We start from the raw sequence: 23,681 nt of genomic DNA on the forward strand, positions 1-23,681 counted from the left end.
TCTGTGTTTTGACAGGAAACCCATAGTACCTTAGCCAAACAGAGATTTCCTTTTTCTCATGGATTGAGAAGTTCTGAGAAGTACAGTCAACCCATGAAAGCATTAGAGGCTGAAGCTACTTTTATACTTTTGTTCAGTTATCCATATCCTGTGTCTTTCATCTTCAGAGGTTTGGCTCCTCTGTCACATCCATGTTTCGGCCAAGGCGAACAGGAAGGGAAAATGGCAACCATACTTGCCAGCTCAGTTGGTCTTTCTTTTATGAACTATTCAGGAAGCTTCACTCAGCAACTGCCATTTCCACCTCATTGCCTAGAACCATGTCACCTGGCCTTCTCTAGGGAATGCTGAAAAACATGGTTCTTTAGCTGGGCATGTTGTTGCTCTGAACAAATCAGGGTTGTAAGAACAAAGAGGAGAATATAGATGTGAATAGTAATGTCTGTCACAGTAAAGCTTCGTTGAGCAACATGAATCATGTTTCCTAACTGCAGGATTTCTCAGAGCCTTTAAAATTCCAGGGAGAGATACTGTATGCATCCACAGAAAAAACTCTTTGCAATGGTCGTGTCTAAGGAATACTGTTTCATGGTACATGTTTCAGGAAGCACCGAACAAGCACAGTCTCTCTCCAATACTTTCAAAGAAAAATTTTATCTGAACCCAGGGTGGATTTGTTAAGGTATTTGTGTTACTATAATGTAGTAAGAATTACAGATTTAATGACTTTCATGAAAATTGTATCATTATTCTTTCCATTTCCCAATCCAAAAAGCTTCTGGTCATTTTCAGTATTTTTTCTCTTTCACAGTACTTAGTTTTCTTCCCTGAACTCTTGCAACCGAATCTTCACCCTTAACATTTTTTTAAAGATTTTATTTATTTAGAGCGCATAAGAGTGAGAGAGTGAGCACGAGCAGGGAGAGTGGCAGAGGGAGCGGCAGAGGGAGAGGGAGAGATCCCAGGACCTAGAGATCATGATCTGAGCTGAAGGCAGACGCCTAACCGAATGAACCACCCAGGTGCCCCTCTGCTTAACATTTTTGAGTATTTTTTCTAGTGTTTTTTTGTATGCATGGGTATATGTATTTTTATAAATAGTTGAGATAATATGTGCATATATATATAAACATATATATAAAAACATATATATATATATATATATACATACACACATATACATATATGCAGCAGCAAGAATGATGTTTTGGGTTTGTTTGTTTTTTTTTTCTTTCTATTCCCCATTCTAAGACTAGGAATACACTGAGATTAATACAAGAGGAAACTTTTTGGTCACTATGGTAGGCTCTGTTGGTTGATATTCCTCCTTTCTCTTGGCTGAGGCACAATGGTTAGAAAGCTCAGAGTTAAGAAATATATACAGCTACTATGACAGAGATGCAAAATAATAGTTACTTTATTAAGATGAAAATGTGTTAGGGTGCCTGGGTGGCTCATTCGATTATGTGTCTGCCTTTGGCTCAGGTCACGATCCCAGGGTCCTGGGATCTAGCCCTACACATGCAGGGAGTCTGCTTATCCCTCTCCCTCTGCCTGCCACTCCCCCTGCTTGTGTGTGCTCTCTTGCTCGCTCTCTCTCTCACTCTCTATCTCAAATAAATAAATAAAATCTTTAAAAAGAGATGAAAATGTGTCTCCACATGAAAGTCCAATCTTGGCTCCAGTGGCCAAAGCAAGATGGGTCAAAGTCAGAGTAGTGGTGGTCATGGTCCTGGAGGTAGCAAGACGGATGACGAGGGCAAGAAAAAGAAGTATGAACCTTGTGTACCAACTAGAGTGGGGAAAAGAAGGAAACAAAGGGATCAGATACTGCCAGCAAACTGCCACTGGTGACGCTCACATTCAGTGCCAGTTAAAATTACTGAAGTTAGAGGAGGAAGAATTCATTAGAAATCAGGAATAAATGAAGCCTGTAGGAGAAAAGGGGAGAAAAGATCAAAGGTGAATGATCTGAGGGTAGCCAGTTCCTACCCAATGTTGGTAGGAACCTTGGAAGAGGTCACTGATGATCAAAGACACGCCATTGTGTCTACATCTGTGGGCTAAGAACATCACATCAGCATTCTTTTCATGTGTAGACAACAATCTGCTGGAACCCAGCTGCTCATTCCTGCTCAGCCACAAGGTGCATGCTGTGAGAGGAGTGACATGGATCTCCTAGTCACAGCGATGAAGTTGAAAAGTCTCTCCAGGAACTCTATGCTGTAATTGGGGGGTTGGACATCCAAATCAGGGAATTAAGGAAACTGTGAGTTTCCTCTTGCTCATTCTGAATATTATGGGGGGAAAATGGGTATAAAGCCTCCAAGGGAGTCATTTCTCATGGCCCACTTGGCACAGGCAAAACCTTACTAGCCAAAGCAATAGTGAACCAAACCTCAGCCACTTTCTTGAGAATAACTGGCTCTGAATTATTCAGAAGTACCTAGGTGATTGGCCCAAACTTGTCCAGGAATTGTTTCAAGTTGCTGAAGAACATGTATCATTCATCATTTTTATTGATGAAATTGATGCTATTGGGACAAAAAAATATTACTCGAATTTTGGTGGTGAAAGAGAAATTCAGCAAACAATATTAGAACTGTGGAAGCAGTTGAATGGATTTAATTCAAGGGAAGACGTGCAAGTTATCATGGCCACAAACCGAGTAAGAAATTTGGATCCAGCACTTATCAGATCAGGCCACATGGACAGGGAGAGTAAGGTCCCCCTGCCCAGTGAAAGGACAAAGAAGTCTGATTCATGCAAGCAAGATGATGCTGGTTGCTGCTGATGTAACCCTAGATGACTTGATCGTGGCTAAAGATGACCTCCCTGGTGTTGACATCAAGGCAACCTGTACAGAAGCTAGTCTGATGACCTCGAGAGAACGTAGAATGAAAGTAACAAATGAGGACTTAAAAAAAAAATCTAAAAATGTTTTTATGAAAAACAAGAAGGCATCTTTGAGTGGCTCTGTCTTTAGTGAACTACAGTTGCCTTCAAAGAAATGGTTAGGAGTGTCGCAGCGCCTCAGAGAGATATGATTGGGGAGGTGTCCCAAAGAAATACATATTCCAGTTGACCTTTCTTAGCAAAACATCCTATGTATCTTTAAAAATGTTTTTTATTCAAGTATAATTAACATACAGTGTTATATTAGTTTCAGGACTATGATATAGTGATTCAATAATTCTATACATTACTCAGTGCTCATCATATTAAGTGTACTCTTAATCCTCTTTACCTATCATCCTTTGTATCTTTTAGAACATGTGTAGGATGCCCTTTGGGCTGCCTTCATCTTTTGGTCATGTGCAATGCTCTCTTTCAAATAAAGTGTGCTCTTTCTCAAAAAAAGAAAAGTCCAAGCTTTTTCAACAGCTTTTTTTTTTAATTTCATTTATTTATTTGAGAGGCAGAGAGACAGAGAACACGCAGTGGGAGGGGCAGAGTGAGAAAGAGAGAGGGAAAGAGAGAAGCAGACTCCCTGCTGAGCAGGAAGCCCGATGTGGGGCTCGATCCCAGGATCCGGAGATCATGACCTGAGCAGAAGGCAGATGCCCAACCAACTAGCAACCCAGGTGCCCCTTTTAACAGCTTTGATTCAAGAAATCAATAGGTACCTAGGTTCCATCAGTCTTGTTGCTTTGTCATCTCTAAGGAGTTGTCATCATCTAAATAGTCTACAGCTGGTTGCCACCACATCCAATTCTAGCCAGTGGAAAGTGGGGAGAGAGAGAAGGAGCTCCTTATTTTTAAGGATATGACCTAGAAGTTTTTCACCCATTGGCCACCACTGAGTGCCTTTATTCTGAGCATCTGTGTATTCAGGTAAAAATTTGAGGATCCTGTTACAGTAAGAAGGAGGCCAAGATCTTTGCCTTCCTAAAGTTTATATTCTCTTTGGGGGACACGAGGAAAAAACAAATAACATGTTAGGCAATGACAAATGCTAATAAGAAAAAAAAGCAGGGTAATGGGATAGAGATGAAAATGGCACTTTAGATAAGGTGCTCAGGAAAGACCTCATTGAGAAGGGGATGAATAATCAGAGATATGAAGGCAGTGTGCTTCTGAAAGAAGGAATAGCAAGTATAAATGCTTTGAGTTGGGAATGTGTTTGGCATGTTTGAGAAATAGCATGGTGTGGGCAATGTTGCTAGAATTTGTTGAAATCAGAAAAGTGTAAACCAGATCATGTAGAGCCCTGCAGGCTACGGTATTTTTATTTTTTTGAAAGATTTTATTTATTTATTTGAGAGAGAGGATGAGAGAGCACAAGCAGGGAGAGCGGCACAGGGAGAGGGAGAAGTAAGCTCCCCTGCTAAGCCGGGAGCCCGATGCGGGGCTCCATCCCAGGACCCCTGGATCATGACCCCAGCTGAAGGCAGACACTTAACTGACTGAGCCACCCAGGCACCCCTGGGTTTATATTTTTTGAAGATCACTAATTTAACAAGTTATAAAGCTTATATACTGTGGATCAAAGTCTTAAATGTATGAGGTAAAACGATAAAACTCTTAAGAGAAAATAGGGCAAAAAGTTTTGGCAATGGATTCAACGGTGATTTTGTGAATATGAAACAAAAGGCATAGACAACAAACTGGGACTTCATCAAATTTAAACATAGAATTACCATATGATTCAGCAATTCCACTTATGGGTATATTTCCAAAGAATTGAATGTAGGTATTCAAACACTTATTTGTATACCAATGTTCATAGCAGTATTATTCACAAGAGCCAAAAGGTGGCCCAAATGATGGACCCAAATGTCCATCAGTGAATGAATAGATAAAATTTAGTGTATGCATACAATATTATAAAAGATAACTCATCCTTAAAAAGGAAGGAAATTCTAACACATGCTACAACACTGATGAACTTGAGGGAAGTACACTAAGCAAAATAAGCCAAAAGGATGAAAGAACAAATATTGCATGTGTTGGGAGGAAGAACTTATATTCTACCCTTCTAGGTTCTTTGGCTGGTAAATTGATATAAAACAGATTAACAGGAGGGGCACCTGGGAGGCTCAGTCAGTTAAGCGTCTGCCTTCGGCTCAGGTCATGATCCCAGGGTCCTGGGATCAAGCCCCACATTGGGCTCCCTCCTCGGCGGGGAGCCTCCTTCTCCCTCTCTCCCTTTGCCTGCCTGTCTGCCTACTTGTGAGCTCTCTCTCTCTGTCAAATAAATAAATAAGATCTTAAAAAAAAAAAACAGATTAACAGGAGAAAAACATTCAATTACATACATACAGAAGCCCATCAGTTGAGGTTTTTATGCCATCCTGAACTAAGGAATGCGATAGGGGCCTAGGGCTTCAAAGGGAAGGAGGGTGACAGGACAATAAGAAGAACAAATGTTTGGTAATTAGATGTTTGCCCTGCCATATAGATAGGTCTTTCAAATAAAAGTTGATCTCTGGTTACGGCTGTCTTTCTGGGTCAGCTCGCCTATCTAAATTCTTTAGGTGATTTGGGAGAAATAAAAGTTTTTCGTGAGTCTACCTTCAACTCAAAATAACCCACAAGCCAAAAGGGCATGTTTTGGAGTCACATAGTTTGTCCCTCGCCTCAGTCCCACCTTGGAAATTTCCCCAAGAAGTTTCACAATCCTAAAATTGAGTTGGTAAATTGCTCCATCTCACTGAACCATTCTCTTAATACTGAGAATAGGTCAATTCAGTTAAACAGTTGTATCTCATTTCAGGAGGTGGTGATTCAGGTGGGCTCCCAAAGTTAGGGCTGTGGTACAAGAGGCATTTCTATGGAAACAAAAGAAAAACAGGATTAATGATTGGAGCAGATTATAATCCCTGTTTCTGAATTCCAAAGGCAGTGAGACTGGAAGATTCCTAGGTGTCGGCTCAAAGTATTTTCAGGCAGAGACAATCTCGCAGATTTTTCTTGTTTGTAGCTTGAATGTCATTGGTGATATCACTGAGGAGCCACACCGCAACAGGCCTGATGGTCCATACATGAGCTGTTGTGGTGATTTCTATGAAGTTTATATCAAATTGTCCAACTGTAGCTTGCGTGGCTTCAGAAAAATGGCAGTTTTAGTTCTCAAGGATTCCATGTCAGAGGGTGGGAGGAAAGCTGGAAACATTAGTTTGGAGAGTTGAGCCAAATATTGGAGGAAACTAGAAAAATTCAGGATCCGGGCGCCTGGGTGGCTCAGTCGTTAAGCCTCTGCCTTCGACTCAGGTCATGATCTCTTTATCCATTGATCCGATCGAGTCCCGCATCGGGCTCCCTTCTCCGCAGGAAGCCTGCTTCTCCCTCTCCCACTCTCCCTGTTTGTGTTCCCTCTCTCGCCATGTCTCTGTCAAGTAAATAAATAAAATCTTTAAAAAAAAAAAGCTTTTAAAAAAAAGAAAAATTCAGGATCTAGTCCAGTTTACAGATAGAAAACAAAATCTCAAAGACAATTAACAGCACTAGAATTTGATATCCACAAAGGTGTATTACTGAAACATAATTTTTCTCTCTACAATCACCCCCATTTTTATCAAAGATAACCACAGCAAGACTAATGCATCTGCAAACCAAGTCTAGTTTTAATCAACTTGGCCTGATCATTTACATAAGTGCATCAAGAATAGTGATTGACCATATAGGCTCTTTTAAATCTACTTTGCTGGAACTTTTCATAAGGAATCTCAGATTGAACTTTTATTTATTTTTTTAAAGATTTTATTTATTTATTTGACAGAGAGAGCCAGAGAGCACAAGTGGGGGGAATGGCAGAGGGAGAGGGAGAATCAGGCTCCCTGCTCAGCGGGGGTCATGACCTGGGATCATGACCTAAGCTGAAGGCAGACACCCAACTGACTGAGCCACCCAGGCGCCCCTCAGATTGAACTTTTAAAAGCTTCTCAAGGTTAACAAGCCATACTAAGGACTAGCATCAGATTGTGCCTGCAATATCTATAGATTTGGGTGAATTCGTCTTTTTTTGAGGTCTTCAAAATATCCTAAGGGTCCTGCACCTGCCAGGATGTGACCTTCCTTATTCACCTGGTAAGGCTCCTGGGAACCCTGTAAGCAAGGTACCAGGCCAATTTTTCCATGGGGCTTTATTGGCTCCATAAAGTCAGTATTAGTTCCTTAAAGCTGTCTGGTCATGGGGGCACCTGGCTGGCTCAGTCAGAGGAGCATCTGACTCTTGATATCAGGGTTGTGAGTTCAAGCCCAATGTTTGGCATAAAGATCACTTTAAAAAAAAAAAAAGTTTTTAAAAAGCTGTCTGGTTATATCTGAGTCTATATACATCTCTCTCAAACGGTGACATTCCAGTCAAAGCCTTGGTAATATAACCTATGTTTCCAATTGTGTCCTGTTACAAGGAGAACAGATTCTTATTGACCTTATGCAAATAATTCTGTTGCCATGAAAATAAGAATATTCACTCACTAGGAATTACCAAATTCTAGAGGGATCAGGTAGGGAGAAAAATTGTTATGCAAAGGTATATGTTACCAAATTGTTGATAACTTAAGAGAAAAGAGAAAAAGGTTTCCTTAAATTTGGAGAAACAAAAAGCCATAAAATGTTTCCCAAAAATCATAAAAATGATAATAATTCATTTCCAAAAAAATTTTTTTAGTTTTGATCAATTCCATTTTAGTTATTTTTCATCTCAAATTCCTTTTATTTTTTATTTTTTTAATTTAAATTCAATTAATTAACATATAATGTATTATTTGTTTTAGGCATACAGGTCTGTGATTCATCAGTCTTTTTTTTTTTAAGAGAAGATCCTTTTATTTTTTTATTTTTTTAAAGATTTTATTTATTCATTTGAGACACAGAGATACAGAGAGAGAGAGAGCGAGCACGAGCAGTGGGAGAGGCAGAGGGAGAGGAAGAAGCAGACTCCCCGCCGAGTCAGGAGCCCAATGTGGGGCTCGATCCCAGGACCCTGGGATCATGACCTGAGCCAAAGGCAGACGCTCAACCATCTGAGCCACCCAGGCACCCCGATTCACCAGTCTTATATAATACCCAGTGCTCATTACAACACATACCCTCCCCAGTGTCCATCACCCCATTACACCATCCCCCACCCCCCGTCCCCTCCAGCAACCTTCAGTTTGTTTCCTAAGATTAAGAGTCTCTTATGGTTTTTCTCCCTATCTGGTTTCATCTTGTTTCATTTTTTCCTCTCTTCCCCTATGATCCTCTGCCTTGTTTCTTAAATTCCACATATCAATGAGATCATATGATAATTGTCTTTCTCTGACTGACTTATTTCGCTTAGCATAATACCCCCTAGTTCCATCCAGGTTGTTGCAAATGGCAAGATTTCATTTTTTGATGGCTGCATAATATTCCAATGTGTGTGTGTGTGTGTGTGTGTGTGTGTGTGTGTGTGTACGACATCTTCTTTATCCATTCATCTGTAGATGGACATCTGGGCTCTTTCCATAGTTTGGCTATTGTGGACATTGGTATAACCATTGGGTACAGGTGCCCGTTCAGATCAGTACATTTGTATCTTTGGGGTAAATACCCAGTAGTGCAATTGCTGGGTCATAGGGTAGCTCTGTTTTCAACTTTTTGAGGAAACTCCATACTGTTTTCCAGAGTGGCTGCACCAGCTTGCATTCCCATCATTTCCAAATAATTAATACTTGTTCCACCTGAATCCAGTTTTTCTATTGGCTCTGGAAATTCTTAACCAGCAGTTTTTTTGGTAAAGGTTTTATTTTATTTTATCTGATTTTATTTTATTTTATTTTATTTTAAAGTAGGCTCCATGCCCAACACAGACATTGAATTCACAACCCTGAGATCAAGAGTTAGATGCTCTACCCTCTCTCTCCACCCCCCTCAAATTAATAAATTTTAAATTTTTAAAAAAAATTAAAAAAAAAACTCCCCCTGCTCATGCTCTCTCTCCCTCCCTAAAGGAAATAAATTTAAAAAAAAATTTTTTTAAGATTTTATTTATTTATTTGACAGAGAGAGACACAGTGAGAGAGGGAACATGAGCAGGGGGAGTGGGAGAGGGAGAAGCAGGCTTCCTGCTGAGCAGGGAGCCCAATGTGGGGCTTGAACCCAGGACCCTGGGATCATGACCTGAGCTGAAGGCAGACGCTTAATGACTGAGCCACCCAGGCGCCCCCCAAAATAAATTTTTTTAAAGGGGTGCCTGGATGGCTCAGGCAGTTAAGCCTTTGGCTCAGGTCATGATCCCAGGGTCCTGGGACCAAGTCCCATGTCGGGCTCCCTGCTCAGCGGAGAGTCTGCTTCTCCCTCTCCCTCTGCCCCTCCCCCTGCTCGTGCTCTTTCTCTCTCCCTCTCTCTCTCAAATAATTTTTTTCAAAAATTAAAAAGAAATTTTTTAAAGAGTTACATGCTCTACCAAGTGAGCCAGAGAGATGCCCACATTACCCAGCCCAGTTTTATAATCTCAAGTTACCAGAAACCTGAACTTGTCAAAAGTTCTTCTCTTGAATCTCCTTGAAGAAGGAGTACTTTTGCAAGAACACTTTGCAGAGAATCAGACTAAAATGACTATCTGTAAATGACAAAAACATTTTAAATGACCATTGTTAAAGATCTGATGAGAGCTCATTATAGTGGAATTAATACATAAATGTGCTTATTTGTATGACACAATATTTTAAGGTAGTAACTAGAATTATGACTGATAACATTATACAGGTACATGTCAGAATTTTAGGAATTTCATACAATTTCTAGGATAATTATATTAATAATATCAATAACATACAATATAACCTAAGAAGGTTTATCAGGATTATTTGATAATCCTTCCCCTGTAATTTAACATACCAAATAAGCCCAATCGGTATTAACAGCTCTCTTTTTATAAGGAGAGAATACAAATCTTTTGAGATATTGCAGGGAGCCTCTGGAAATTCTCAAAATTTAGCTTGAGGTAAAAAAAAATATATATATTTTTAAGACTTATTTATTTATTTTAGAGAAAGGGAGAAAGCATGAGTGGGAGAGGCAGAGGGAGAGGGAGAAAGAATCTCTAGCAGACTCCACACTGAGCTGGGAGCCCAATGCAGGGCTCAATCCCATGACCCCGAGATCATGAACTGAGCTGAAACCAAGAGTTGGATGCCCAACCAACTGTGCCACCCAGGTGCCCCTGAGGTCAAAAAAGATTTTACTGAGAATTTGATTCTGGAAACTGTCAAAAATATCAAATGGTTTGGACACTTGACCAAATAGGATCACAGATCACTATGAAACAATAATTATCCATTGAACCAAAGTGACAAAAGATTTTAAAGGCAAATACAAAATGTTATGTAGTTCTGAGCAAAACCAGTGAAAGACCAAATAAAGCACAGAAAATTATTTTGATAAAACAAAGAATTTCTGCTTTCTAGGCAGATTATTTAAAAGGTAAAGTTCTTTTGCAGTCTGTTACAAACAGCAAACCAAAAGTCCAAGAAAACTTTGTCCTTTTAAGAGAGAAACCAATTCTAATTTTGCACCAGCTTATTTTTTATATTAAAACTCACTTAACTGGGGCACCTAGGTGGCTCAGTCAGTTAAGTGGTGGACTCTTGGTTTTGGCTCAGGTCGTGATCTCAGGGTCATGAGATTGAGCCCCTGTTGAGCTCTACACTCAGCAGGGAGTCTGCTTGGGATTCTCTTTCTCTGCCTCCCCTCCCCCCACTGCTCACATGCACATTCTCTCTCTCCACTTTCTCTTTCTAAAATAAATAAATCTTTAAAAAAATAAAAAATAAAATAAAATTCAACTTAATTAAATTTATTCTAACATTAGCAAGTTTGACCAAACATTAAAATTTCTTTCCAAAGATTGTTTTCCTACAAATTTCTACAAATCTCTTTTCCTTCAACAAAAATTCATTTCCTTTCCTCATACCTTCTTTTACCAAACACATACATCCTACTTTCCTTACATATGGAGATATTTCCCTTATTATTTCTTGTAACTTTAATTACATATATTAATTAGAATTCTTGGGGACGCCTGGGTGGCTTAGTTGGTTAATTAGAATTCTTAACCCTTAGAAATCTTAATTTCTAGTGAAAACTAAGAATAAGCAATTTTGAATTATATTATACTAGTATTCTTTAGATTGGCAAGTTTATGAATATATTTCATAATTTCTAGAAACATATGCTTCTTCACAATATAATCTTTCAACATGACACAAGACATGTTTACCAAAAGACCCAAATATCTTTAATTCCATTTTAAAAAATTCAACTGAGTAAAATTTGAACATCTGATTGGCAAGATTCATGAATAGAACAGTATCCAAGGAGCTATACAAAATGAAAGGCTTTTGGGGCACCTGGGTGGCTCAGTTAGTTGGGCATCCAACTCTTGATTTCAGCTCGGGTCATGATCTCAGTGTTGTGGGATGGAGCCCTACATCAGTCTCCATGCTCAGGGGGGAGTCTGCTTGGGATTCTCTCTCTCTCCCTCTACCCCTCCCTTGTGCGTACACTCTCTCTCTCTCGCTCTCTCTCTCTCTCCAAAATAAATAAATAAATAAATCTTTTTTTTTAAAAAGGAAGGCTTTTATAGGCAGAAGAGACAATAATTAATATTCTGTATTTTGGGGTGCCTGGGCAGCTCAGTTGGTTAAGCATCTGCCTTCACCTCAAGTCATGATCCCAGCATCCTGGGATCCAGCCCCGCATCAAGCTCCCTGCTCAGCGGGGAGCCTGCTTCTCCCTCTCTCCCTCTCCCTCTGCTGCTCCCCCTGCTTGGGCTCTCTGTCTTTGTCAAATAAATAAATAAATAAAATCTTTAAAAAAATATATTCAATATTTTATCTTATTTGGAAATGATCTAGATATTTAATGACTATACATCATTTAACTTAGCAAAACTCTAAAGCTTTAAGTTACCAAAAAGATTTGGGGAAACTATTTAAATAGACATACCATAACACATAAATATTCCTGGAAAGTTGATTTATAAACTGTTATCTTACATCTATTTAATTCACTTGTTCTTAACAATTATGCTTAGATTAGTTAGGAAAATTTCATGAGACATTAGAAAGCTAACCATCATCTTAAGTTATCTTTCTTGCTGACAAATTCTGTAATGGAGATGGCGTGAGCTTATTTGACTTTTGGTAAACCTAGGTAGAATAGAAGTATATTTTATGCTGATAACTCTGAAGATATGCCTATTTTAACTAAGCCAACAAATTTAAATTAGCTTTAATACTAAATGTTTTTCCAGATCACTTGATCCTAAAAAGTATTTGGGTTACTTTCTGTTATATTTCTGAGAACTCAATTATATAAGCACTTCATTTTCTCTAAGCCAATTAAATAAAGTTTTTTTACAAGTTAATTTTGGTGATACCATCCACAGGGATAAAATGCTACACATCTACAATATATATATTTGGACACATATAAAAATACAGACGGGGGCACCTGGGTGGCTCAGTCAGTTAAGCGGCTGCCTTCCGCTCGGGTCGTGATCCTGGGGTCCTGGGATCGAGCCCCATGTCCAGCTCCCTGCTCAGTGGAGAGCCTGCTTCTCCCTCTCCCTCTGCCTGCCACTCTGCCTACTTGTGCTCTCTATCTCTCTGTCAAATAAATAAATAAAATCTTTAAAAAAATAAAAAAATAAAAATAAATAAAAAAATAAAAATACAGACGGACACAGAAACCTTATAGTTTCATTTTAAAATTTTAGCCATGAAATAGGTATGATAATGTAAAGTTCACGTTATAAAAGAACAATTGGAATAAGTTTGTCTGCTTAGATGGCTAAAGCCTTTTAGAAGACACTTAAGATTTGTATTTGGGGGCACCTGGGTGGCTCAGTTGTTAAGCACCTGCCTTCGGCTCAGGTCATGATCCCGGGGTCCTGGGATCGAGCCCTGCATCGGGCTCCCTGCTCCGTGGGAAGCCTGCTTCTCCCTCTCCCACTCCCCCTGCTTGTGTTCCCTCTCTTGCTGTGTCTATCTCTGTCAAATAAATAAAAATCTTTAAAAAAAAAAAAAAAAGAGGGCGCCTGGGTGGCTCAGTCGTTAAGCGTCTGCCTTCGGCTCAGGTCATGATCCTGGGGTCCTGGGATCGAGTCCCACATCGGGCTCCCTGCTCAGCAGGAAGCCTGCCTCTCCCTCTCCCACTCCCCCTGCTTGTGTTCCTGCTCTAGCTATCTCTCTCTCTGTCAAATAAATAAATAAATAAAATCTTTAAAAAAAAAAAAAAAGATTTGTATTTGTTCTTGACAAGTAATCTTAATGCAAGTTCTTTCAAGAACTTTGGTTTCCTAAGGGAAGAATTCTTGTAGTACTTAGGTTTCTGGGTTGGTAAAAAGGAATAGGTGGAGTTTGAAATGGCCTCTAGAGCTGTATTTCTAATTTTGCAAAGATTTGTAAGATAAGGACAGTCATCCTTAATTCCTCAAAGAATTGGTTTGTAGCCTGGATAATGAAGGACTGACACACCCATACACCTATATTAGAATGTTTTTCTTTCCCTCTGGGTACATAGTTTTATTCTACCTTAGGAGAGAAGGCCTAAAAAAAATAAAAAATAAAAAATAAATTCCTCCTTTTAAATATAGGCATGCCTCATTTATCATGCTTCACTTTATTATACTTTGCAGATACTGTGATTTTTACAAGTTGGAGATTCGTGGCCACCCTGGCATTGAACAAATCTGTTAGCACCATGCCCACTTCATGTCTCTGTGTCCCATTTTGGTAATTCTTAGAATATGTCAAACTGTCTCATTCTTAGTATATTTGTTATGGTGATCTGTGATCTGCGATCTATGACGTTACTATTGTAATTGTTTTTAGAGCACCACAAAATGTGCCCACATAAGGCAGCAAATTTAACTGACAAGTGTTATGTGTGTTCTTGACTGTTCCACCAACCAGCCATTTCCCCCCATCTCTTTCTCCCTCTCCTCGGCTCACCCTATTCCTTGAGGCACAACAGAACTGAAATTAGGCCAATTAATAAAACCACAATGGCTTATAAGTGTTCAAGTGACAAAGAGTCCCATGTCTCTCATTTTAAATCAAAAGCTAGATATGATTAAGCTTAATGATTATGGCATGTTGAAAGCTGAGATAGAGGCTGGAAACTAGGCCTCTTATGCTAAACAGCCAGAGTTGTGAATGCAAAAGAAAATTTCCTGAAGGAAAGTAAAAGTGCTACTCCAATAAATCTGTGAATGATAAGAAAGCAAAACAGCCTTATTTTATATAGAGAAAGTTTTAGTATTCTGGATAAAAGATCAAACCACCACAACATTCTCTTAAGCCAAAACCTAATGGAGAGCAAGGCCCTAACTCCCTGTAATTCTGAGAAGGCGGAGAGAGGTGAGCAAGCTGCAGAAGAGAAGTGTGAAGCTAGCAGAGGTGGTTCTTGAGGTGAAGGAAAGAAGCCGTCTCCATAACATAAAAGAGCAAAGGGAAGCAGCAAGTGTTGGTGTAGAAGCTGCAGCCCATTATCCAGGAGATCGTGCTGAGATCATTAATGAAGGTGGTTACACTAGACAACAGATTTTCAATGCAGACGAAACCGCCTTCTAGTGGAAGAAGACGCCATCTAGGACTTTCATAGCTTAGAAAAGAGAAGTCAGTGCCTGGCTTCAAAGCTTCAAAGGACAGGCTGACTCTCTTGTTAGGACCTAATGCAGCTGGTGACTTGAAGTTGAAGTCAGTGCTCATTTACTTTCTGAAAATCCTAGAGCCCTTAAGAATTATGCTAAATCTACTCTGCCTGTGCTTTATAAATGGAACAACAAAACCTGGATGACAGCACATCTGTTTATAACATGGTTTACTGAATATTTTAAGCCCACTGTTGAGACCTGCTGCTCAGACAAAAAAGATTCTTTTCAAAATATAACCACTCATTGATAATGTACCTGGTCATCCAAGAGCTCCAATGGAGCTGTATGAGATTAATGTTGTTTTCATGCCTGCCACCACAACATCCATTCTGCAGCTCAGGGATTGGGGAGTGATTTCAACTTTCAAGTCTTCTTATTTAGGAAATACACCGTGTAAAGGTACAGCTGCTATAGATAGTGGACCTGGTGGGTCTGGGCAAAGTCAACTGAAAACTTCCTGGAAAGGATTCACCATTCTAGATACCATTAAGAACATCTGTGGGGCGCCTGGGTGGCTCAGTCGTTAAATGTCTGCCTTTGGCTCAGGTCATGATCCCAGGGTCCTGGGATCGAGCCCCGCATCGGGCTCCCTGCTCTGCTTGTGTTCCCTCTCTGGCTGTCTTTTTCTCTGTCAAATAATTAAAGATCTTAAAAAAAAAAAAAAAAAAGAACATTTGTGATTTTTGGGGTGCCTGGGTGGCTCAGTTGATTAAGCATTGGCCTTCGGCTCAGGTCATGATTCTGGGGTCTTGGGATCGAGCCCCATATCAGGCTTCTCCCTCTCCTGATCCCCCTGCTTGTGCGCTCACTCTCTCTCTCTCTCTGTCAAATAAATACATAAAATCTTAAAAAAAAAAAAAAAGTTTGTGATTCATGGGAAGCGTTAAAATATCAATATGAACTGGAGTTTGGAAGAAATTGACTGCAATCCTCATGACCTCGAGGGTTCAAGACTTCAGGGGAGGAAGTAACTGCAGATGTGGTGGAAAAAACAAGAGAATCGGAGCCTGAAGACAAGACTAAATTGCTGTGATCTCCTGATAAAAGTTGAATGGATGAGGAGTTGCTTCTTATGGATGACAAAGAAAGTGGTTTTTTGAGATCTGCTCCTGTTGAAGATGCTGTGAAGATTGTTGAAATAACAACAAGGATTTAGAATATGACATAAACTTAGTTGATAAGGCAGTGTCAGGGTTTGAGTTGATTATGGTTTTGAAATAATTTCTACTGTGGGTAAAATGTTACCAAACAGCATCTCATGCTACAGAAAAATGGTTTGTGAAAGGGAGAGTCAATCAATGTGGCAAACTTCATTGTTGTCTTATTTTAAGAAGTTGTTGCCACAGCCCCCTCAGCCTTGGACAACCACCACCCTGATCAGTCAGTGGCCATCAACATCGAGTCAAGACCCTTCACCAACAATAAGATTATGACTCCTCGAAAGTTCAGATGATGGTTAACATTTTTTAGCAATAAAATATTTTTAATTGGGTATGTACATTGGTTTTTTTAGACATAATGCACATTTAATATACTGAAGTATAGTGTAAACATAACTTTTACATTCTCTGGGAAGCGAAAAAATTCATTTGACTGTATTGTGATATTTGTTTATTGTGGCGATCTAGAATCAAACCTGCAGTATCTCCAAGGTATGCCTGTATCGTGTCAGTTTTCAGCCAGAACAAACAGTAAATATTTCTGGCATTATTAAACAAATCCCCCCCTTGGATGTAAGAGGGGCCCCCAAAGAGGGTGCAAAGGATATTACCTTCCCAAGATCCAGAGTCACTCCCAAAGGAAGCCAAAAGAAAGAACCCAAAACCTGTATGTCCCAGGCAGGCAGAAAGCCAAACCAAGTTCTTAGGACACAAAACTAGGCAAGCAAGAAGGCAATAATTATCCCTGGGGTGAAAGGATCAAAAACTGAACAGATCTGGATTTGCAAAGGAAGGGATAACGTGAAATTTTATTTTCTGCCATCTTGGGAACATGAATTCTTTGGATGGGATTCTAGAATATACCTGCAAAGGACATTGGTAGGAAAGCCTGATGCTGGCAGAGCCTGGTTGTGGAGCCCAGCAAACCAAGCCCTATTCCCTGTCCCAGATGCTTCTGCTAAATTCACTTCCTGACTTTCAGCAGTTACATGAGTAACCTATATATCATGGGTCTGGAGATCAGGCCAGAGTGCTCTCTGTAAATCTTGTAGGAAAAAGGAAGTTAAAATAGGCAGACAGGGCCAGATTTTAAGAAGAGGAATTCACATTGGATTTAATTTTTGTTTTAAGTCTAATTTGTGTTCTTTCATCTTGTTAAGGGAGTTCCTAAGGCTAACCATTATAATTTTTTTTGTGTGTCCTCTTTTTAATTTGGTCTTTGTATAGGTGCCAATAAGATAATTATTTAGGATGAGAGCTCTCTAAACCAATTTTTTTCTTTTTTTAATTTATTATTATTTTTTTGTTTTTTAAAGATTTTATTTATTTGACAGAGAGAGAGACACAGCGAGAGACAGAACACAAGCAGGGGGAGTGGGGGAGGGAGAAGCAGGCTCCCCGCTGAGCAGGGAGCCCGATGCGGGGCTCGATTCCAGGACCCTGAGATCATGACCTGAGCTGAAGGCAGACGCTTAACGACTGAGCCACCCAGGTGCCCCAAACCAATTTTTTTTTTCTTTTAAATATAGCCAATTCAGAGGCTCCATCATCTGGCTATTGACAAGTAGGATCTTAAATTAATTTCAATAGCAACTCAAACCAATAAGCCTTTTTATGACCTAACCATGAACTCAAGAGGTGTTTCCAAAGGAGAGTACAAAAAATGCAGCCCTTACAAATCCAAAAAGTTCACTCCCAAAGTTAACCTGAAAAAAGATCTAGCTGCAAATGGAGTACACTCACATTTCTGTCCAGCAAAATTAGTGACAACAGATGTTGAGACAACAAAGGCCCCTTATGGACCAGGACCCCTTACGACAAATTCCCTTGAAAGCTGGTACAGTTGGACAAAGAAAATTCTGCTTATCAGATCCACAGCATATGGCTATGCACCAGATACACCAGTATATGCATCCCCCAGTTGGCAGAGACCAGAGGGAATATCCTTACTTTTCATAAAGCCAAGCTCTCAAGACACAGAACGAGGCAAAAGGGAAACCTCATTCAATTTTTCTTAAATGCACATTAACAGCTTTAGCTAAGCCTTGGGTTTCAGAGCCAAACTAATATGTAGGAGGGATGTGCCCCAGGGTTGGGGGTTTTGTGGTGGTTTACAAAGTGCCTCATTACACAGACATTTTTTTGAGGTTAACAGGTAACCTATGGTCAGTCTAACCTGTTCTGTGACCAAGTGACCAACTTATCCTAACACATGAGTCTTTGAGTTAGGTGGCAATCACTCTTAATAGCTTTAAAGTGCTAGACCCATGCCCACCAGTTTTGTGGCTTTGGCTTCCAAAACGTCCCTTAGCAACAGCCTCTACCTTATGTGCACATTAACCCATGGCAGAGTTAGTCTAAGTGAACACTGGTCTGTGAGAACCATGGACTCAACTGTGCTGTGAGGCCAGGTCAAACAGCAGGCTTACAAGCCAGCGCCTGCATTCTTCCCTATGGTTTTCTTCCTCGTGACAAATGACGCAACAGAGACAAAGGAAAACAGTGACCATCTCTGGGAGGAAAAGGATCAACAAAAATCAAGAGTACTCCTAACAAGTCTTTAGCAAAGTCAATAAATCCAAGGAACCAGTTGCACAAATATTTTATCCCACTCACCTAAATTTAAAAAAGGAAAAAAGGGGGGAGAAAAAGAGTCACCACTCTCACTTGCACCGTCCCTTCAGGCAGAGATCTGGGAGACTGAGGTAAGAATTCTTACCTTCTGCTGATGCTGATCAGAGATCCCAGGCTCTCTCTGCTGCAGCAGAGCCTCAAAGCAAGAAGTGTCCCGCTAGTCGTTCATCCTGCCAACTGTGCCAGCTGTTGGGGAGGAAAAATTTTTCCTCTACCCTTGGCTGGTAAATTAATATAAGACAGATTAACAGGAGAAAAACATTTAATTACATACATATGGGGGCCCCACAAAGACCATTAGATTCCAAAGACAAGTCATCCAGTTGAGGCTTACGTGCCATCCTAAGCTAAGGAATGGGATGGGGCGGGGGGACCTGGGGCTTCAAAGGGGAGGAGGGTGATCCATAGGACGATGAGAAGAGCAGATATTAGCTAATTAGGTGTTTGCCCTGCTATACAGATAAATCTTTCAATAAAAAGTTGCCTTTGGCAATTGCTCTCTTTCTAGGCCAGGACCACTGTCTAAATTCCTTTAAATAGTTAAGGGAAAGGTAGAAGTTTTTCTTGAGTCTGCTGGGTCTTGATTGCCTTCAGCTCAAAATAATCCACATGCCAAAGTGACATATTTTGGGATCATGTATATTGCTCCCTCTCATATGATCCCATTTATATGAGGTTCCTGAAATAGATTCATAGAGTGAGTGGAACAGTAGTTACCAAGGGCTGGGGAGGAGTGAATGGCAAGTTATTTGTTAATAGGTAAAGAGTTTTGTACGGATTGATGAAAAAGTTCTGTGGGTGGATGGTGATGGTTGCAGAACAGTATGAATGTACTTAATGCTACTGAATTAAACAACTTAGAAATGGTCAATATGGCAAATGTTATGTTAACATGTACTTCACTGCAATAAAAATTTTAATTTAATTTAAAAAATTTAAGTCTACAGACTTGAATTGCCATATGGTCATTGTAAAAAATGGAAGAACTTTCAGACACTGTTAAGTAGAAATAGTTGATTTTTATTTACTTTTTTCTATTTTTTTAAAATATTTTTTTTTAAAGATTTTATTTATTTATTTGAGAGAGAGAATGAGATAGAGAGCATGAGAGGGGGGAGGGTCAGAGAGAGAGGCAGACTCCCTGCTGGGCAGGGAGCCTGATGTGGGACTCGATCCCGGGACTCCAGGATCATGACCTGAGCCGAAGGCAGTCGCTTAACCAACTGAGCCACCCAGGCACCCTTAAAAGATTTTATTTATTTATTTATTAGAGAGAGAGTGCAAGGTGGAGGGAGAGGGAGAGAGAGAATCTCAAGCAGACTCCACGCTGGGCGTGGAGGCCAAGGCGGGGCTCAGTCCCACGACCCTAAGATCATGACCTGAGCTGAATTCAAGAGTCAGATGCTTAACTAACTGAGCCACACAGGTGCCCCTATTTTATTTTATTTTAAGTAAACTTTACACACAACATGGGGCTCGAACTCATGACCCCAAGATCAAGAGTCACACGCTCCACTGACTGAGCTAGGCAGGAGCCCCTAAAAGTAGTTGAATACAAGAAAAGTCAAAGGCTGCTTAAGAAAGGAAATGTAACCATAGTAAACTGCTTGGTTGTGCAGGTAAAAATGTTTATATAGTCCTAGTCATATGAGCAATATTTATTGACTTTTCGACTTTGAAAACCAACCTACAGACTCAGCAAGGATGACCCTTGTGGTTACAGAACAAAACATAAGCCCTATCCAGTTTGATGGTGTAAAACTAAAATCACGGAGGGGCACCTGGGTGGCTCAGATGGTTAAGCGGCTGCCTTCGGCTCAGGTCATGATTCCAGGGTCCTGGGATCGAGCCCCACATCGGGCTCCTGGCTCAGCGAGGAGCCTGCTTCTCCCTCTCCCTCTGCCTCTTTCCCTGCTCATGCTTTCTCTCTCTCTCTCTCTCTCTCTCTCTTTCTCTCTGTATCTCTGTGTCTCAAATGAGTAAGTAAAATCTTTAAAAAAAAAAAAAAAACTAAAATCACAGATCGGGGAAGTAGGGAGGTAGGAGAATGAGGCAAAGGGGAGAGTAAGTGCCAGAGTAGCCATATCTGACAAACTTGGAACTTAGACAGAACAAAACATAAAACCTGAAGTTACAAGGACTAAAAATAGTGATAAAAACTCTATTGGAAAGAGTGGGGGTTGGCAGGGTACAAATGACTTAAGTCCTCACACAGAGCAGGATGTTGATAACATCATTCATATATCCATGAATAGATTATTTAGAGCTATAGAGGTTAACTACCAGAAAAGCAAATAGTTCAGAGTGATTGCTTTGGGAGCACCTGGGTGGCTCAGTCGTTAAGCGTCTGCCTTTGGCTCAGGTCATGATCCCAGGGTCCTGGGGTCGAGCCCCGCATCGGGCTCCCTGCTCGGCAGGAAGCCTGCTTCTCCCTCTCCCACTCCCCCTGCTTGTGTTCGCTCTCTCGCTGTGTCTCTCTCTGTCAAATAAATAAAATCTTAAAAAAAAAAAGAGTGATTGCTCTGTGAAGCAGCATCGAGATCAAGAAGTGGTGGGGCATTGGCTTTTATTAAAGCCCTTTGAGTACTATTATTTCTTAACCAAATGTGTGTATTGCTTTAATAATAGTAAATAAAAAATGTTAAAAATGACTTCCAAATCAAAAATAGTGCTTATGTCTGGGAGGCCATAAGACTGGGAGAGATTCTTACCTTTCCTTTATACTCTCTGTTGTTTGACTTGAGTATGTAATTTTTTTAGTTTTATTTATAAAACAAATAAATAAAATTTATTTATTTAAGTAATGTCTACACCCCATGTGGGGCTTGGAACTCCCAACCTTGAGATCAAGAGTTGCATGGTCTTCTGACTGGGCCAGCTAGGTGCCCCAAGTATGTGTTATTTATGTTTTTTCCTTTATCATTCCCTCTCTCTCAACCACTTAAGAGTACATTGAAAACAGCTTTATACTTACCCTACCTTCAGGGTTTATTTCCTAAGAACAAAAGCATTCTTTTACAAAACCAGAGTAGTTATCAAAAACAGAAATTTCACATTGATACAATACTGTTATCTACTTCACAGCCCATATTCATGTTTTTCCATTGTCCTAGTTATGTCCTTTATGGCTTTTTTTTTTCCCCAGCCCAAGATCCAATTCAGGACCAGGCACTGCATTTTGTTTTCATGTCCCTTCAGTTTCTTTTAATCTGGAACAATTTCTTAGCCTTTCTTTGTCTTTTCTGATCTAGATATTTTTTAAGACCGTAAGTCAGTTATTCTATAGACTGTCCCTCAGTTTGGGCCTGCCTGATGTTTCCTTCTTGTTAGACAGATCCAGGCTTTACATTTTTGCCAGAAATGCTGTATGTGAACTGTCTCAGTTCACCTCATCAGGAGGTCCCTGATGTTACTTTATCTCAATATTGCTGATGTTAAGTGTGATCCTTTGATTAAAGTAGACGTCTACCAGGTTTTTCCCCCGGAAAGTCAGTGTTTTGTAATCAGGAAGTTATCATGAGGAGATACTTTGAGACAAATGTGTATTTTTTTCCCCTAAGCTAGTTAGGGGAATGACAGGAGGCATTTCAGAAGAGGGTTTGGTAAAGGCTAGCTTCTGGGACGCAGTATCCTTTCTGCTCACCTGGTTCTCCAGGTTCCTCTGTCACCACTTGCCATTGCTCTCCTCCTCTAACTCATCCATTTCTGCCTTGGATATCTTCAGAGCCAGTGGCTGAATGAGGCCCTTCGAGCATTTCTTTAAACCTGAAGCCTAGAAGATGCTAGGGCAATGGTTCTCAAACTGTTTTTAGAATCTAAGACATAAAACAGAAGTTATTTGGGTTAGAGCAAGAGCAATAGACTGCAGCCTTGCCCAAAAAGACCTTCTCCTTCCCTGCTCGTTGGGTCTCAGGGCCCCCCAGCCTGCAGTCTAGGACAGCATCGAAACTTCTGGCCCAGGAGGCACACCAATGGCCACTGGATCCTTGGGAAGGCTGGCTTGGATCTTACCCCCTCTTCCATTTGCTGCCTCAAACAGCTCTGACCTTGAGTCCTGGGGCCACATGAGTCATTGACTTTGGAGAAGGAACTCTCAGCCTGTGCTCAAGCAACATCCCAACCCCCTATCCATCCCCACTGTCCTTTCTCTTTTGTTTTCCTAAAATATAGACTGTAGTCCAGAGACAAGGGCAAGGAGAAGGAGCAGAGACCCAGAAAGGCCCCTCGTAACCCTCTGGCTTGAACCTTCCAGGCTGGCATGCTGGAGGAGGCAGCCAAGTTAGATGTCCAGGCCCCAAACCTGACAGATCTCCTGAGCATTCTCTCCAACAGACCACCCCCATCAGAGGGGAACTGGAATCTGGTGGATAACCACAGCCACCAGGAGGAAGTGGGCTGGAAGAATTTTCACTTCTCCAAAGTTATCCTTACTGGTGGCTTTCAGAGTCTGTATATGACAAAAAAAGTGGGGGTGGGAGAGGGCTGAAGAAAACACTGGCCAGGAATGAATCTCAACTTTATCACTGACTGCTGCAGCCGTGTGACCCTGACAGGTCATTTCTATTTCCTGACCCTCACTTTCCAGTCTAAAGTGGGGGCAAAAAATAAGCAACTCCTACAGTTGTCAGGAGGACTCACTGTGATCCTGCAGTGGGCTTTCCAGATCTTAGGAAATGCCATGCCACTGGTGTGGTTTGGGCCATGGCTTCGTGCCAGCTCTACTATTACTTACCTAATAATTCCCCCTAACTGGTTTGCCTTTTAAACATGTCCTGGAGCGCCTGGGTGGCTCAGTCATTAAACGTCTGCCTTTGGCTCAGGTCATGATCCCAGGGTCCTGGGATAGAGCCCCACATCGGGCTCCCTGCTCGGTGGGAGGCCTGCTTCTCCCTCTCTCACTCCCCCTCCTTGTGTTCCCTCTCTCGCTGTCTCTCTCTGTCAAATAAATAAATAAAATCTTTAAAAAAATAAAATAAACATGTCCTGAAGAAATACTGCTCATGAAATTGGCTTTATTTCACATATTTTATTTTTCTACTATACCTTAGAAGAAATGAACAATGATTAAACTTAAAAGTGTTCATATGAGAATTAAAATAAAAACTTGAAACAGACAAAAAATTAAAATTAAAAAATAAAGAAAATAAAGTGTTAATGTGTGTACCACAGTGGGGTAATGGATGCAGAGTGATCCCTCCCTCCCCTCTGTGTAGCACTACCACCAATACCTCTCCCCCCCTCCCCAGTCTCTGATT

At 40.6% G+C, this 23,681-nt stretch overlaps 1 long non-coding RNA gene and 1 pseudogene across 1 annotated transcript; one reads left to right on the plus strand and one right to left on the minus strand.

The window, feature by feature from the left end:
* The first annotated feature begins 1,698 nt into the window (after positions 1-1,698).
* LOC123862975 (26S proteasome regulatory subunit 4-like) lies at positions 1,699-3,047 on the plus strand (annotated as a pseudogene).
* On the minus strand, positions 3,048-23,347 carry LOC135362285 (uncharacterized). Its single transcript, XR_010406803.1, has 4 exons — positions 23,159-23,347; positions 22,070-22,241; positions 18,512-18,647; positions 3,048-6,331 (listed from the first exon to the last, which is right to left on the minus strand). It is a non-coding gene; the product is annotated as an uncharacterized LOC135362285 (long non-coding RNA).
* Between the last annotated feature and the right edge of the window lie 334 nt (positions 23,348-23,681).

The sequence above is a fragment of the Mirounga angustirostris genome, unplaced genomic scaffold (genome assembly GCF_029215605.1).
Source record: "Mirounga angustirostris isolate CCGP_5_RB_7025 unplaced genomic scaffold, mMirAng1.0.hap1 SCAF_1, whole genome shotgun sequence".
In the NCBI taxonomy this organism is placed as follows: Eukaryota; Metazoa; Chordata; class Mammalia; order Carnivora; family Phocidae; genus Mirounga; species Mirounga angustirostris.